This window comes from Paroedura picta, chromosome 9, assembly GCF_049243985.1.
Source record: "Paroedura picta isolate Pp20150507F chromosome 9, Ppicta_v3.0, whole genome shotgun sequence".
NCBI lineage: Eukaryota > Metazoa > Chordata > Lepidosauria > Squamata > Gekkonidae > Paroedura > Paroedura picta.
The window spans coordinates 66629082-66646987 of record NC_135377.1 but is presented as its reverse complement, the minus strand read 5'-3'; the positions used below and the strand labels follow the sequence as shown (position 1 = coordinate 66646987).

At 42.8% G+C, this 17906-nt stretch overlaps 1 protein-coding gene across 6 annotated transcripts in view; it reads left to right on the top strand.

Moving 5' to 3' along the window:
- LOC143845107 (uncharacterized) overlaps positions 1-17906 on the top strand; it is a 246604-nt gene that overhangs the window by 52654 nt on the left and 176044 nt on the right. The gene's annotated exons all lie outside the window — the stretch shown is intronic.

Here is a 17906-nt window from a genome sequence, read left to right as displayed (position 1 = left end):
AAAGTAGGCTTATAGAGCTATTTCTGCATTTGATGAATGTGCATTAAATGGATGAATGGAAAAGGGAAAGGTGGCACCTGGTTTTCTCCCCAGTGTTGACCCAAAGCAGCTTTCATCATTCTCTTCTCTTCCATTTTATCCACACAACAACCCTGTGAAGTAGGTCACACTGAGAGTATGTGGCTGGCCCAAGGTCAACCAGCAAGCTTCAAGGGCAGAGTTTTCCAGATCGTAGTTCAACACTTTTACCTAGCCTTTTTAAAACCTTTTGACCATGGAGGAACCTCTGAAATATTTTTCAGGCTTTGAGGAACCCTAAAAGTGGTGACAGGCCCCTTCAGAGAAGTGGATGCGGAAATAAGATGGGGGAACCAGCCAATCAATCCATTTACCATTTCCATTGTCAAGAAAGAGACTAGGCCTGGAGAGCAACAGGAGGAGGAGGAGGAGAAGGAGAAGGAGAAGGAGAAGGAGAAGGAGAAGGAGAAGGAGAAGGAGAAGGAGAAGGAGAAGGAGAAGGAGAAGGAGAAGGAGAAGGAGAAGGAGAAGAGTTGGTTTTTATATGCCGCTTTTCCCTACCCGAAGGAGGCTCAAAGTGGATTACAGTTGCCTTCCCATTCCTCTCCCCACAACAGACACCCTGTGGGGTGGGTGAGGCTGAGAGAGCGCTGATATCACTGCTCGGTCAGAACAGTTTTATCAGTGCTGTGGCCAGCCCAAGGTCACCCAGCTGGTTGCATGTGGGGGGAGCGCAGAATCAAACCCGGCATGCCAGATCAGAAGTCTGCACTCCTAACCACTACACCAAACTGGCTCCAAACCCCAAGCGGGTTCCAGTGACGTCTAGTGATGTCAGCAGACATCTGAACTTCTGGGATAGGCCACAAAACCTCTGGAGAGCTTTTGTGTAACCCAGGGTTACCTGGAAACCTGGTTGGGAAACCCTGGCAACCACTAGAGAAGTACAACTAAAAAAAATCGTATTTTTCAGTTCTGACTATTAGGGAGTTGAAAAATATCAGTACTCCTGGTTTCCCAGGTTCCTGATTTTGATTTGGTATTGAGGATCTAGGTGTGTGTTTTTACTGGGGTGGGGGTGGGGTGAGTGTTCTGATGTTTTGGGCCTCCATTACACCCTCTGGAGAATGCTTGCAGAGGGCTGAAGGTTTAAAAAAACAAACAAATTGCATCAATACAGCAGTGGAATGGCTGGTGGCTGTTCTTTAAGTCAGGGGTAGTCAACCCTGTGTTTTCTGGCAGGGGCTCATGGGAATTGTAGTCCATGAACATCTGGAGGACCACGGATTGACTATCTCTGCTTTAAGTAACCTCAAATTTCATGTGAATTGGACCCAAAGGTGCCCCTGACCATTCCCCACTGCTTGGAATGGAGGGTGGAATTCCATGCTTTCTCCATGGCAAATAATAGCCAGAGACCCATGAACAATCAAAGCAACTCCTGACCAAAAGTCTCTCAAGAAAGTCAGAGCCAACAAGCCCAAAGGACTAATGCAGGACCAGGGAATCCTGGCTGAACTGCGGGACAAGGTGGCAAGCCCATCATAACAAATGTGCAACCTGAGAATCCAATACAATGTCAAACTAGAGAATAATCTACTGATAAGATATATTTTCAGCTATATATCTGGACTGGATACATTCAAATACTCACCTCCATTAACTATTACACCAGGGTGGCTCTGAGCTTAGGGAGGTAGTTATATCCCTCCCCCCCCCCCCCCGGATCAGACCTGCAGGTATATAACTTCTCAAATAAAATCTTCTGACATTCTTTTATGTAGTATGAAGGGGAAGAAAGGGGTACAAGCACATTATCTCTTGCACAATTTCCAGGTCACCTTTAAGGGAAATCAAGTTTTTAAGAAAGTGACTAACCCAAGCTTTCAACTAAACCTAGAGGCAAATCAGTAACTTTGCACTGAAATGTCATTCTGTTGCATGTTCAGGGGAGTGAAGTGAATAATAGCAGAGAATTAACCCACCCTCCCTTGGTCATGCATCCACCTGGAATACAATATTCCAATGACTGTACATTAAGATTTAGATAAGGAAGACTACATCGGGAGCTAGGGACGTGAAGGACATTTTTTTTCTCCTTGCACAATATTTTGCTTTGAAATATGACGTATGCTCTGTTTGGGGCTAAACTTGCAGAAAATATCTGGACGGTGCCAGAATCTAAGCCTCATGAGTTGCAACAAACCTACCCTGAATGACAAGGACTCAGGGAGGATATGCTGACCTTTGATATTCAGGGAATTGGCTGGAGGAGAGCAGGCTCTGGGGGGAGAGAATAGGAAGAAGAGTTGTTTTTTCATACCCCTGATGTTGTGAATCAGTGCTTGGAATCAATAATGGGCTGGAGGAGGGTGAACATGCAGAAACTTAATCCTGCCAAGAGAGAGGTCCTCTGCATTAGTAGAAAGGCAGGCTAGGGATCTCGCTTGTTTTGGATGGAGTTCTACTCCCCTTGAAGACCCTGGGAGCATGTGTCCCCAATTCTACAGCAATTGCACTGGCTACAGATCTACTCCTGAACCCCATTTAAAGTGTTGGTTTTGCTCTTGTGAGTCAGCATGGTGTCATGGTTAAGAGTGGCAGCCTCTAATCTGGAGAACCAGGTTTGATTCCCTATTCATCCTCCATAGGTTGGGTGACATTGGTCCAGTCACAGCTCTCTTGGCCTCACCTACTTCACAGGGTGTCTATTATGGGGAGAGGAAGGGTAGGCAATCGTAAGCCATTTTGAGATTCCTCCTGGTAATAAAAAGCAGGGTACAAAGAAAAATGCTCTTCTTCTTTTTAAAGCCCTGCATGGGTTGGGACTGGGGTAACCGAAGGGCCATCTTCTCCCTATATTCCTGTCCAGGAATTAAGATCATAGGGACAGGCATGCCAATCAAAGCTTGTTTGGTGGGGACACAAGAAATGGCCTCTTCACTGATAGCCCCATGCGTATGGAACAACATCCCCAGGGAGATTGACTTGCCCCCCCCCACTTTTGATCTCCAGAAGACCCTTTTATTTGGGACTGCCGTAGACTAATTTAGTTTTCTTCTGCTGTTCCACTTGAGATTTTAAATTCTGGTCTTTTAAGCATTTTTTAAATAGAAACTGTTTTATTTACACCATAAGCTGTCTCAAATTCCTCAAGGACCAAAGGCAGCTAATAAACATTTTAAATAAATAATAGAAATAAATGTGGACTGCGGTAATTATGCCAAGGCTGCTGCTGAGCTAAGGCTGATCTCATCACAGCTTGAAAGCAAAGCAAGGCTGGCCGTGGGAGACCCCAGGAAGACTGAGGTTGCTCTGTGGAAGAAGGCAATGGCAAATCACTTCCGGTCACATATTGCCTTGAAAAGCCCATGGTCCTGAGATGGCCATGCATCATTTGCAGCTTGACATCTTGGTTGTTAATTATGCTCAATCTCAGCTGGGTCCCGGCAAGGAGATCTGGATCTTCTCAGGTCCCTTATAGACCCAGAGAAGAGTTAATCTTTATACACTTTGATGATATATGCCAAACATCAGCCAACATGGTGCAGTGGATAAGAATATTACTGAAACTGGATCCCTCCAAGGGAATTGTGGGAAATTATGAATATCGCAAGAGGCTGGGTACCGCAACATCTTTTCTACCAATTTTTATGGGGTCCTTTACCTGGGAGAAACCCTGAAATAAGCAGACGTAATTTGGTTCCAGGGGAAAGGTTAGCTAAATACTGCACCTGCCTCGGGTCCAAGAGAACAGAGAAGTTGACGACATCAGTGTGGAAAGCGACACCGGATCTGGAGGGATCAACACACACACACCTTGGGGGTGTGCAAGGGTTAATATAGAGCCTGTTTGGTGTAGAGAGCAAGTTTGGTGTAGTGTTTAGGAGTCTGGACTTCTAACCTGGCATGCCGGGTTTGATTCTGCACTCCCCCACATGCAGCCAGCTGGGTGACCTTGGGCTCGCCACAGCACTGATAAATCTGTTCTGACCGAGCAGTGATATCAGGGCTCTCTCAGCCTCACCCACCCCACAGGGTGTCTGTTGTGGGGAGAGGAAAGGGAAGGAGACTGTAAGCCACTTTGAGCCTCCTTCGGGTAGAGAAAAGCAGCATATAAGAACCAACTCTTCTTCTTCTTCTAATGTTTGAAATTCCCGGGCCAGCCCAGTGACTGCCCACTGGGAGGTATGACATGATTTAGTTGATACGTGATTGGCTAAGAAATATGGATGACTCTAATAGTTGAGTTGTAGCATGATGTAATTGAAGCGGACTATCTGGCATATTGAAACAGTCATTGACAGAAACTTATGGCAAAAACTTTCCTATAGAATTGCCGAGGGTCGGAAACGACTGTACAGATAACATCATCATCAAGGGAAATGGAGGAGAAAGAAATTTTCCATCCTGTCCTAGCAATCTCAGACAAGACGGAGTCCAGCCTGAATTCCTTGATCAAGAACTGAATCCAATGACTTTCCATATCAAGCAGCTGTCAGTTTGGTTTCTGTGTACACCATTCTGCACAGTGCCTGATATGTGTGTCTTCTTGAAGACTGTCTACAACTGTGGTGGCTCTTGCCAGGGTAACAAGAGCGGTGGTCTCTAATCTGGAGAAGCAGGTTTGACTCTTCCCCATGCAGCCAGCTGATTGACCTTGGGCTAGTCACAGTCCTGTTAGGGCTATTCTCACAGAACAGTTCTGATGGAGTTCAATCAGCCCCACCTATGTCATAGGGTGTATGTTGTGAGGAGAGGAAAGGAAAAGTCTTTGTAAGCTGCTTTGGGAGTCCTTCGAGTAGTGAAAAGTGGGATACAAAACCACCCTTCAGCGGGACATTCTGTAGGTAGATAGGGCAGACACATGGCATCAGCAGAAAACAAACCAAGATTAAGTTAGGATTGCTTGCTTCTAAAACCAGGTTGGTGTAGTGGTTAAGAACGGCGATCTCTAAACTGGAGAACCAAGTTTGATTCCCTACTCCCCCACATGAAGCCAACTGGGTGACCTTGGGCTAGACACAGTTCTCTCTGCCCTCTCACAAGGTGTCGTCGTGCCTCTGCAAAATAAATTGTTTTAAAATTGGTAATAGTTCAGCAATAAAAATTTAAGAAAACAAATTTAAGAAAACACCACTCTTAGCCATTACATCATGCTGGCTAGAAGGACGAAGTGGCTTGGGTGAGCCAGAACATCCTCCCCTGTTTGTTGGTGGACCAAAGCAACTCAGCAGGCAAGGCCCGAATGTGCCATTCAACACCATGACTAGTTTCATTCAGCCGTGGATTCACACCATGTCTGAACTGACTCTCTGTGCTAGCTTCTCCTTAAAAAGAAGCTTAAAGAAAATTCACAGGAACAATCTTGAGTAACGTTTTGGTTTCCCTTGGATCAAACCTGGTAATATTGCAAACCTCGGCTTATCCCATAAATATTCCACGATGCTGAATAAAATCAATAATCCTCTTCCTTCTTTTATTAACAATATATCAAATCCCCCCCCCCACACACATACACTTTATTTCACCAAACCCATCTGCCAGTTCCATTTTTATTTCTTCTCAAGACATTTTTTCCCTCGTATTGCTTCAAAAATGTTGTTATGAATTTTGTGTGCAGGAGAAGTCTTTTCCACTGACCTGCTTATTGGAGTTCATGCCAATGTCTCCTTATCTTTAGGTACCTTTTGCATTGTGAAAGCTGATTGTACCCCAACTTCCTTTATGGTCTTCTATTTCTATGCATGGTCCTTGTCTGCATAGAAACTTCTGCAATGGTTTAGGTCACCTTATACACGCATAGGGCCATAGACACCTGATATTTCTCTTGATGGTAACTTTCTTTTTATGCTTATGTAACTGATCAGTCTGATCCACTTGATTCTTTTTGGTTGTATCCGGGAGGTTTTCAAAGAGTGACCAGAACTGGCCTATGATTCTGGAGCTATAAACCATATTATGTGTTTTAAAAAACAAGTTAATGTAATTCTCAGTAGAGAATTAACTTCTGCAGCTAATAAATGGCAGGCAGATCGTTTGGAAACTTCCCCTGGCTTTTAAAGGGGAAAAAAATTGATTCAGTGAAATTATGCCACAGGAACAACAGGATGTTGAGACGGGAAAGACAGATCTTTGAGGATTGTGTGTGTCAAAGAGTGATGGAAACAATCAGGGCTGCTCACTGTAAACACAGGGATTGGTTTGATGAACGCAATCATGAAGTTCTGTGATTCTTGAGCTCCCAGCACAAAGCTCATCTTGTACAGTTGAATGACACCCACTTACAAGCGAAGAAAGCCGTGTAGCAGCGCATGAAGAGACTGGCTTAAGTGGCACTCTGGGCCGTGGCTGAGCGCTGGCGGATTAGCGGAGCGGCGGAAGAACAAGGCAGCGGCTGCTCGGAAGGGCACAGAGCGCCGACTTCGCTGCTTGTGCAAGTGGGCATTAATCTGCACCGTCTCCTGAATGAACTGTGATGACTTGCTGTGCAAAGGGACAGAGGGCAGTTCAAGGAGGAAACTCCGACAGAAGGAAACAAGGCAATGGAATGATCAGTGCCCATGCAAAAGTTCAAACAGGAAGCAGTTAAGATAGGCTTTCTCAGCCAGGGTTTCGTGAAACCCTGGGGTTTCTCAATGGCCCTGGAAGGGTTTCCCGAATGGGTGGGAGTTAGTTAATTTTTTATGTATTAAAAAAAAATTGTTATAAGATTTATTGAGTGATATGACCATATATGGTGATGTTGACCTGCCTCCCCTCCCAAAATGGCCAGTGATGGGCCTGGAGGAGGTGGGAAGGGGAAGAACCCCAGGTGGGCACGTATACAGCTATGTTTCCCAACCATATTCTGCACAATCGCACCACTTCTGGGATTTCTTGAAGCCTGAAGAATGTTTCAGGGCTTTCTCAATGGTAAAAAAAAATTGAGAGGCTGAGTTAAGAGAAGAATTTCATCAGGAATAGAATTGCTCTGCAGGTGCAAACCTACTGGTGGTTCCAGGCCCTCGGGATGTTTGCCTGGCCTCGACCTGGGCCAGGACTTTTTCGGCCCTGGCTCCAACCTGATGGAATGAGCTCCCGGAAGAGCTAAGGGCCCTGTCGGAGTTAACAGCTTTCTGCAGGGCCTGCAAGACAGAGCTCTTCCACCAGGCATATGGTGCATTAAGTCAGGGCCAAATTTGTGGTGCATTAAGTCAGGGCCAAATTTGTTATCGCTGATTCTGCACTGCACTGCTGGGTAGGGGAGACCTCGGATACAGTGTGGCTCCTTGGAAACTGTAGTTCAGTGCAGTATTACGAAGACATTCCTACCGCTCTATGGCTAGCTGATTAGGCTGGATTTCTGAGAGAGTACATTTCCTGGGCTGGGTTGGGTTACAGTATTGAATATCTCGAAGCATAGTGTATTAGTGTTAGGTATCAGTATTCCCTACTACTAAACACTGCCTACATTTCTTTTTAAGCAGACAGAAGGAAACCATGGATGCCCACAGAAGCTGCAGGGCTGACTTTATTTCTACCCCAGATGGCTGTGTTGTTTTATGCTTCCTTCCCGTGAGAACGAATGAAAATAACTGCAGTATAGGACGTTTCATCTATAATCATGGATTCCAAACCAGGGATCTGGGGAACCCTGGGTATAGACAAGAGCTCCCTGGGGGTTCCAAGGCCTTTCCCAGATGTTTGTATGGCCATTGGCATCAGTAGACATCATTGGAGGTCACTTTCTCTGCTGCTGGTCTCTTTCTCCACAGTGGACATGGTAAATGATTGATTGCTGATTGACTCCTGGACCTTCTTCTATGCCTACTTCTCCGAAGGGGCATATCACCACAAAGTCTGAAAAATATTCCAGGGGTTCCTCCATGGTCAAAAATTTGAAAAAGGCTGAGTTATACGTATTCAGGCCTCTCAATTAATTAAATGTTACAATGCAACCTGAAAAAAAACCAACCTCAATTTATGCAGCAAATAATACGGTGGCACAAACTTGCCAGATGTCTTTCACAGCTCTAATGAGGACCACGCAAGGTAGCCACACCAGCCTGTAGATGTTGTAGACGTGGCTGACCCAACTTCCTTGGAGCCTCGCAGCCTCCCAGTGATAGCTACGGAACCCTGGTCCTTCTTTTCCCTTCCCGTGCCTTTGTGGCGTCTCAGCATGCAGAAGCCAAATGCAAACGCACTGCAATGAGCGTATTGATATACACAGTCAATGTCAGCTAGGATATACAGTAAAATAACTGGGAGTAATGAGAATGTATAAACAAATAGTCTATGTTGTTTCATACTGACACATATATGACACTAATCCAGGAGCCAGTGCCAGAGGCAAGGGGAGTATGTTATGAACTACTTGAGGTATTCCTTCTGGGACTGCTCATATGGCATGATTTCTGTCTCGTTGCTTTCAGACAGACTTCCTTGATGTATTACCAACAGTAGCTGCATTTAGGGAAGGAGGCACATAGAGCAGGCCACTGATGAAGATCCAGGATTAAAACTTCTTACGGTGGGGTATTTCCTCCCCCACTTCATTATCAGTATATTTATTTGCTCAAATAAAGGCAGTCCCATGATTCAGGGGGTTTCCCAGAATTTAGTCAAGCCAGAAAGTAGATGCCGGGCTTTATCAATAATCTCTGTAGCAAATAATAGATTTGTTTTATGTTGAATATGTTAAAAAAAAAAATAGGCACGCCACAATGAAACTTTTAATGACACTGAGAGCTTGAGACATAATTAGTTTGTTGTGGTGTTAATTAGAAGACAGGGCAGGGCTTTTCTTGCATGCTTTGTAATCTTGTGGCATAAAATAATATATGCCAGTAAGTGTTATAACCTAAGGGTTATAACCTTGGGTCACTTTTGCCAACTAGTTTCCCTGCAGGTTAACAAACATAAAAGCCAGGCTGTCCCTTGATGTCGTTTCCTAGCAACCATATTCAGAAGTCTACTGTGGATGTGGACCCTTTAGTCATCACAGCTAGTAGACATTGATGAACCTATTCTTCACCAATCATCTTTTAAAGCCATCTACGCTCATGGTCATTGCTGTGTCCTCTGGCAGGGCATTTCACAATGGAATGCATTGCTCAGTGAAGAAGTACTGCCTTGAAACTGAACCGAACCGGTTGCATACAACTTCCTTGAGTGCCCCTTGATTTTAGTATCACACCAAAGGAAGATCTTTCTCTGCGTTTTCTGTTTGCATGTATAATTTATTTTAACCTCTATCATATCCATGCTTAACCATTTCTTCCTCTGCAATACCTTTTTTTTTTGAGATATGGCACACAGTTGTATGTGTAGTCCAAATGAAACTGTACCATAGATCTATGCAAAGGCATTGCACTGTTGCAGAGTTTATTTTAAACCTCTTTCTGGATAATCTTCAGCATGGAGTTTGCCTTTCCCTTGAGAATGTGTGCTGAAATGACATTTTCGTCAATCGACCCACTACTGCAACCTCAAAATCTCTTTACCTGTCAGTTACTGCCAGGTCAGACCTCACCATCACATGTTTAAAGCTTACTGCTGATCTATCTATGACTGTAATAAAATTACGTAAGATATATATTTAAAGTTAGGATTTTTTTATCCCGTATGAATCAACTTCCCTTACCTATATTAAAAATTGCTGGCCACATTATTGCCTACGCACTCAATCTGGAGAGATTCTCTCAGAGCTCTACACGCTTGTCAGAAGTTGTGCCCTGTATGATGTCTCTTGTCTCAGCCTGCAGCAGAAGATTCCTTACCACAGACTCAGTGAGATAGATAGGAACAGCGTCCACCCACCTTTCTGATCTCTGAAGCTGTCTCTTTAAGGTTAGACTGACTCTCTTAGGGACAACTTCCTGTTTCCTGCTTCTTCTTCAAATAATCTCCCTTCTGTCCATCTTGCCCACCTGCAGAATGGTGGGTGGAGAGATGGTTCCTGCAGTCTCTCCCTATCCAACTAACTAATTGGATCAGGAACCATCTTCTTACCTTTCCTGTTTAGAATGGAATTCTCTGATGAATTGCTTTCTTTGTCTCTTTTTGACCTACATGCACTCAGGGGCCAACAACACCATGCTGCACACACTAGCTTAATTAAGCACTGAGCTAACTTTTCTGGATATTGGAGATCCATGCCATGGATACCACCACTTGATATCCATCAAGACTTTGGTTTGCACCATTCTGAATAATATGATATCATTTTCAAACCTGGCCACTATACTGTTTCCTCCCGATATCCTTCAACATAGAGTTAAAACTTTATGCTTACAGTGGAATCACTGGTCACTTTAGGCCAATTACCATTTCTCACCGGCTGTTAGAAGAATCTGTGGGCATGAAAGAAAAAAAACCTTAGACCTTTCAAATGGGCAATAATTTATTAATTATTTACCAAATTTATACCATGCCTTTCTGCCCTCAACAGAGTCATCAAAGCTGCGAACATTCAGATTAGAAACATGCACAATCTAAATGTGTCTTTAAAAACCATTACAAACAAGCCTCCATCATGAAAACAATCAAAACCAAAGCTGAAATGCACTTACACAAACATAACAAGAACAATTAAAACACAGAACAGGAATGAGGGATCACTGACGGACCTAAGTCTTTACTTGCACTAGGAAGGTGGCAACAGAAGGGAACAGCTTAATCTCCCAGGGCAGGGAGTTTGAGTTTTGTGCCACAACCGAAAAGGTCCTATACCATATCTCCACTTGTGTTCCTCTTTACCTATTGTAGAAATGAGCAACTAAAACAATGTGAGTTCCTCTTATGCTAGGCACATCTAAACTTCCTGAAGAAAATTTGTCTTGTATAAGTGGATGTGCCAGAGGCAAGTGTTCTGCCGTAGCTAAAAATCCCCACAATGAATGAAGTAGATCACATGAAGAAATAAGGTATCTCACCCAAGCCAAAGTATCTGTACAAACTTGCTTTTAATTATAATTTTAACTGATTAAAAGAATCATAACAGACATACAGTCCATGTCCTAGATCCATGTACAACTCAATGTGAGAAATGCTTTTGTACAAGGATCAAGTGGATTCAATTGCCCATATCCTTTTTTGTTAATAGTCAGACCCCACCCCCCTCAGTTTGAGGGGTAGTTTACAGGCAAACGTGAACAATATTAAATAAGTTTATTGTTGCAGCCTTATGTCATGACAACCATGACAGCAAGAATAGAACAATTAAAACAAGTGTGTGAACAAACAATGATTAAAATAAATTCAGTCTAAAAATATTAATGCTTAATATTAAAAGATCTTTTTTACAAAATCAAAAAAAAATATCATGCAGTTGTACAGTTGTACAATAAACACCATTGATTCTGGGTTGCATCAGAGACCAATCTTTTCCTGATGGACGTGGATAATAGTGTAAATGTGGCTATCTCCACTGTAACTGTTGAGAATACATTTGCCAAATGAAACTTAATTTGGGCCTCATTCAAACCTGAAATACAAAACAGTATCTGATTCAAACTAGGTTGCATAGAATCATAAAGTGTACAGTATAGCAGATAGTCTGAGATCTTCTACTGGGTTCAAATTGGGCACAAATGTGGTTTATAGGCAGCAGAAACATAAACATCCCTCTATAACATCCAAAATATTAATTGGGAATGCACTATTTGTCATTGACTTTGGATTAGATGGCAAATGCATCTGCAATGTGTAGGGAAATGGTCTGCTCCTGAACATCAGGCCTGGGAGCCAGGCACACGTCAAGTCTCCAGGATTCTTTAGATTAGATTAGTGAGATAGCAGAGGCTGATGCACTGATGAGCTTCCCACTCAGAACAGGGATGCAAATCTTTGGGACAATAAACTCTCCAGGAAAGGTGTTACTAATCTCATCAAGCTCCCAATTTCTCCTTCCCCTCATGGTCATATAAATCAATTAGTGATTACTAACATCCTGCCCCACTTAGCAATTTCCCATCCCACAATATAGGAGTCATTAAGACACCTTAACATCTTCTGTGTTACCCAAGTAGAGCAATTGTGGTTATTGTTTGTTTACTGGGAAACCCCTGGGGTCCCACCCTGGGTATTGTTCTCACTGTGGACAAACCCATCACATGACTCTTAGTTTCTTTATCATACACAATAAAACATATCAAGCACATTGTTTTAGGGGCTATCACTTCAACCTTAGCCCAAGGATACAACTTCCCCCTAAAAGTAGAGCACCTAGCACCAGTCTCTCTGTGTGTATTCTTTGGACATCCTGCATACACCACCTGCTTGCTGGGGGGAAAGGCCGAGGTATAATTCCAGCACATAAATGTGTCTTTTTCATACATGTTTATTACAGGTATTTTTGTCCTACCTCTTTTCCTTGCTTGGTGTCCCACTTTATGTATTTTTTTTCAGAATTTATGGAATTTGATGTCATTTTTATACAGAAACTTGTTTTAACTGAACTTACTATTGATTTTTCCTGTTTTCCTCCAGACAAAGACAGGTGTAATCCAGAGGGTAGAGAATTCATAAAAGCTATTCCAGTTTTTTAACTGAACCAGAGTAGTCAAACAATTTGGTAGCATCTATAGTCCAGTAGAGCTTATACATATGCTTTGAATGGCAACTCTCCTTTTTCGCAGTTATTGACCTAGCACTTTCTTGAAATTTTCTAACAAACTATCTTTTCTTGGGAGTGAAATAGGACAAACACCTTTCCCCCCTCCAAATTAGGGAGAGTCTAGGATTGCCAGCTCCAGGTTACCTGAAGGGGACAGGGTTTGCAGAGGGCAGGGACTTCATTGGGGTATAATTCCATAGATCAGGGATGGTCAAACTGAGGCTCTGGCAGGGTCTTGTGGGATTTGTAGCCCATGGGCATCTTGAAAGCCACCGTTTGGCCATCCTTGCCATAGAGCAAGGCTGCCATTTTCTTCAGGTGAATTGATCTATGACCCCTAGATATCAGTTGTAATCCCAGGTGATCTTGAACCACCACTTTGAGGTTGGTAACCCTAAAAGAATCTCTGGCCCATTCCATGCTGGACCGCCAGCAGTGCGGTGCTACGGAACATAAAGTTCTGCAGTTTAATGTGCTCCCACGGGGGACACATTGCAGCACTGGATCCGCACTGGCACCAAAATGTGTTCTTGTGGGGGACACATTTCAGTGGGACACCTGGTGTACTGCTGAAATGTGTCCCTCCCAGGAAACAAAGCAGCAGCCGAGTAGTATTGCCATGTGGGATGTGGATGTATTGAGGTGTGGGGGCCTTTTTATTTTGCCTTCCTGCAAAATAAAAAGGAATTGTCCACCCTGACCCGTGGCATGACAAAGCTCTGTGAAACCGACTGAGGCATTCCTTGCCCCCTCTGGGCCACTGGAGGGCAGGGAGGAGCTAGGCCTGGAAAGCCCGGCTCTTCCCTGCCTTGAGGGACAGGCCCTGTTGGCCCCCGCAGCAGCTAAGGGAACTCGGAAGAAGCTATATACCCTTAGCCCAGGGCAATTTGAGGCCTGATCCATGGCAGGCCTAGGAGGGGACTTGCCCAGAAGCTGCATCATGTGGAAGCGGGGATTTGCCCTCCTTCCATATGACCACCCTCTCCGCCTTTTCTGCCCTGTGGAATCTGCATCGGTGAACCACATAACTCTGGATGATGATAATGCAACATTTACATGGATTTCCATAGATTCTCATTGGTTACTCGCTGTACGCTGCCTGGATTTAATTGCTGTAGCCTGACAATACTAGTCATAAGTATAGGGGCAATCTACTAGCTATTTGTTCCTCTCCATACTGTCAGTTATTTCAACAGCTTTGTAAGATGAAAGCATCAGCACGGGTGTAGCACTGCTGCAAACTGAAACAATGAGGTTAGAGTTGAATCAGCACACATACTAGTTTCTCTGCCCTATATTTTTGTATGCAGATGAATGTGTGAAGCTATGAAGAAAGTCTGAAGGCCAAAAATACTTTATGCAGTTTGTGACATGACTGCATGACAATGTTCATAGGAATGTACAGGCTTCCTCCACATTTAAGGCCACGCTGTATGGAAACACAAAACACAGCTCTCAAGATGTTACGCTTACAGCAATTATTATAACCTTTGGAGCAGTTAGGATTGCTATCTTTAGGAACAATCTCTGGACAATGCCAACTTAATTCAATGGGGGAAGAATATCTTTAAGGTCCATCTAGTGCAGAATCCTGTTTCACAAACTTGCTCGCCTGTTATCCTAGAGAGCTAAGAAACAGGATACAAGGCTGTTCCCCCCCCTCTCTCACACACACACCCTTAAGGAAGTAAAAACTTTATTAGTGTGATATGAGAAGCTCAGCAGGAAAGTTATCAATGATTATTGAGGAGAAATGACGGCATATGAGTTTCTAACTTGAAAAAGTATATCAATATGTTAAATCAGTGGTTCTCAAATCTTTCCAGGCCACAACCCGCTTGCTTCTGTAAACTCAGTCTCAATGCCCCCTACTTTACCCTATAATACATTATTGAAAAGAGCAGTTTGCACAACCCAACAAGGAAGACAATAACAGTAACATTCATAACAATTAAGAGTACATTTATTCAAAATCCAATTAAACTTTTTAGTTCAATTTATTCATGACATTTGATGGATTTGATCCATTGATACCAATGCACCCATGCATTATAGACAATTAAAACAAAAAGTATTGTACTATGAATTAATACTGTTGCTTTCGGGGAAGTAAAAGGGAAGACACTCCTGCCCTCATTAAGGTAATGGCTTGAACTTAAAGGAATAAAGATTATTTTAATTTTGCCTCTTAATACTTTTGTTCCTTTTCATTTCTTTTTACTATAATTCTGAATAATGATAATCTGTTATATTTTTAACAAAAGTTCGTCTAATAATTTTATTTTTTGTTGAATTTTTCTCCCCATTATTTATATTAATTTACCATGATTTTTTCTCTTATTAATGAATTTTTTATTATTTATACCTTTGATTTCCCCTTCCATCACCTTCTACGCCCTATTTTTTCCTTTTACGCCCTAATTATTTCCTTAAGAAACACTTTTCCTCCTTTACAAACAAGTGAGAAATTTTTAATCTTTATATCATTTAGAAATAATAATATTGGATTGGCTGCAACAAAAAAAAACAGCTAAAAAGCACACTACATAATGACTGAGAACACAGGAAAATAAATACATTGCTCAATATGATCATGGTAAGGATCTAATAGCAAAACCTTGAAATATGAGTCAAAAAACACATGCTGTGATGAGTGTCTCACAATGTGGCATATTTGTCTAGAGCTCTGCTGACATATTGACTACAAATTCCGATAGTTTCATATTTCAGCATCATGCAGAGGCAGAAACATGGACTGCCCTGTCCACTGTGAATAAGCAAAGAACACTGTTGGTGACCTCCAGCTGCCCCCTTGCCTCTTAGTGCCCTTATGGAGGTGGTACCATCCACTTTGGGAACCATGTTGTTAAATGATCTGGGGGCATCTATTAATATAGAGGGGGAGGAGAAGAGCTGTTTTTTGTATCTCGCTTTTTAACTACCTGTTGGAGTCTCAAAGTGGCTTAGAAACACCTACCCCATCTCTCTCTACAACAGACACCCTGTGAGATAGGTGGGGTGGAGAGAGTTCTGAGAGAACCATGACTGGCCTCATGTGTTCTGAATAATGCTTACAATTGTCTTCCCTTCTTGTCCTTACAACAGACACTCTGTGAGGCAAGTGAAGTTGAGAGAGTTCTAACAGAACTATGACTGGCCCAGAGTTATCCAGCTGGCAGCATGTGGAGGAGGAGTAAACTGGCCCAAGGTCCCCCAGCTGGCCGTATGTGGAAGAGAAGTGGGAAATCAAACTCAGTTCTCCAGATTAGAGGCTACACCAAGAGGCTCTTAAGCACTACACCAAGCTGGCTCTCAGTTTAATGAGCGTGGCCTGATGAGCAGGTCGATCAACTAGGGTTCCCTTGTAAAATGCCTGTAAAGGCCTGTAAAGGAACAATGAGGCAGCAAATTGGTCCAGAAGTATGTTTCTCAGGAATTTTAGTGGGGAGCCCAAACTTAATGGTCAATGGGCAAGATAAAAAGGGGAGGCTGTTTTTTCACTTAGGCTGCTGCTGTGGCTCTGGTAAACATGATGAGTTTATGCCAGATTATACTTACTCCTGCCTGCCTGGTCTTTTTGGTTCTCGGATTTGTATTGTGGATGGCCTTTGGTCCCTGTCAGAGAGAAGCTGGGGTCTGTCATCAAGATGGAGAAGGAAAGAGAGAGAGCTACAAAAATGGAGGATTGATGACAGCAACATTCCTGGGCTAGGTGGTAACTAGGGACTCTGCACACTCAGATCATCTTGCACAGCTGTTTCCAAACTGATTGATAAAGAATGACTTGAAGTATTTCCAGGTCAATAACTCATCCTCTGGAGAGAGAGGTTTATGAAATGAGTCACTTATCGAGAGCTAGTAAAACACCTCTTCCTAGATGAAGAAGAAGAGCTGGGTTTTTTGTACAATGCTTTTCACTACCCAAAGGAGTCTCAAAGTGTTTTACAATCACCTTCCCTTCCTCTCCCCACGACAGACACCCTGTGAGGCTGAGAGAGCTCTGAGAGGAACAGTGACTGGTCCAAGGTCACCCAATTGGCTGCATGTGGAAGAATAGGGGATTCAATCCAGTTCTCCAGATTAGAGGCTGCCGCTCTTAACCATGACACCAAGCTGGCTTTCATTAAGAGAATTCATTCTGCTGTTCTCTCCAGTAACTGTAGCACTGTACATTGTAATGAAGACCTGGGGCAATTTTTTTGCCATCGGAATGGATCCAGAGTTTCCCTAGAGTGTTGCATGAGACAAGTGAAACTAAATCTAAAATCACCCTTCTGTATACACAACATCTTGAGCAAGCGTGAGAAAGTTCTGTAGGGTGACCTAGGAAAGCATTGCACATGCTCCAGCACATGCCGTTGTGCAACAGTCTGTTTTCTTTACTCCCGTGGTTTTTTTTATTGAACCTTCTGTGTTTGGTTACACATTAGGTTTAGAATCCTAGAGGCTGTGGTGGCCAACAGCAGCAGGAGCCTGGAGACCAGTTTAAAATTTCTTTCTCTCTTTCTTTCTTTCTTTCTTTCTTTCTTTCTTTCTTTCTTTCTTTCTTTCTTTCTTTCTTTCTTTCTTTCTTTCTTTCTTTCTTTCTTTCTTTCTTTCTTTCTTTCTTTCTTTCTTTCTTTGGCTACCCCTCCCTGAGATAGGCCCAGGGTGGCTCAGATCAATAAAAACATAGATACAAAGTAAATATAAAGCATTTAAAACAGTAGTTCTCAAAGGTTTTAGCCTAAAAAATCCTCTTAGAGTGCCCTGATAATTCTGGCACTGATCTTGTGTTCAGATTTCAGAATGGATAGGGAGGTGAAGGAAGGAGGGCTTTCTGATATTGTGTAGTTTATTTAAGGACCACAAATTATGTCCCCCAACCTTCCGCCCCAGATGTATGGAGCTAGTTGTGTAGTTGTTATGCTGAACATGTGCTTCCTCTGGTTACTTATTTTCATGCCAGTGAGTTCTCCTTCTCCAGTGGTGTCACATATGATGCCTGGAAACAAGGTAAAAAAGGAGGATATCTAAGTCCCACAGTGTACCTAAGGGTCTCTTCCCCCAAGCACAGAAATTATAACTGTCAATATTTATCTAAAATAATAAATCTATTCCTTGCATATTCCAGAGGTTTCAAAAATTTTCATACATTCTCAAAAACAAAATTATCTCTAAAATACAAGGGTCAAACACAATTGTAAATTGGTATATAACGATTTCAAGCAATACTGTCAAGAGAACATAAGTATCAGTAGTAAAGAGAGATTTTGAGTTTGTATCAATGTTTTTGCAACTTCTAGAA